This window comes from Mastomys coucha, unplaced genomic scaffold, assembly GCF_008632895.1.
Source record: "Mastomys coucha isolate ucsf_1 unplaced genomic scaffold, UCSF_Mcou_1 pScaffold7, whole genome shotgun sequence".
Taxonomy (NCBI): Eukaryota; Metazoa; Chordata; class Mammalia; order Rodentia; family Muridae; genus Mastomys; species Mastomys coucha.
In genome coordinates, this window is record NW_022196913.1 from 25,340,109 (window position 1) to 25,340,642 (window position 534).

Here is a 534-nt window from a genome sequence, read left to right on the forward strand (position 1 = left end):
AAAAAAAAAAAAAAAAAAAACAGTAGGAAGAAAATTGGGTTTTATTTGTAACCTAAAGGGATCAAATGGGGTTTTATTTGTAACCTAAAGGGATCCTGTGCTCAGTTCTCAGTGGTCAGAGCTTGGTCTCACACTTTTTTAGAACAGAATACAACCTTGAGCACATATTTTGATTACAAGAGGTACTGACCCTTATAATCAAAGGTAAGAGGAAGTTGAGTTTCTGACAAACAGCTTCAATATACACAAAGAAAAAAAAAAGGAAAGGGTTTGGTTTAACCCCTTGATAAAAATACTGCATATTTTATAATTAATTTTTGCCTTTAGAACATCTTTTAAATCTTTTTCAAAACTTAATTAAGATCTTATTTTTAATATTTCTATTTCCTTCTACCCACTCTTACCTCTCCCATCTGTCCTCCACCAACTCCCTCCAAAATTGACAGATCTCCTTTACATTAATCATTATATATATATATATATATATGTATATATATATATATATATATATATATATATAGAGAGAGAGAGAGA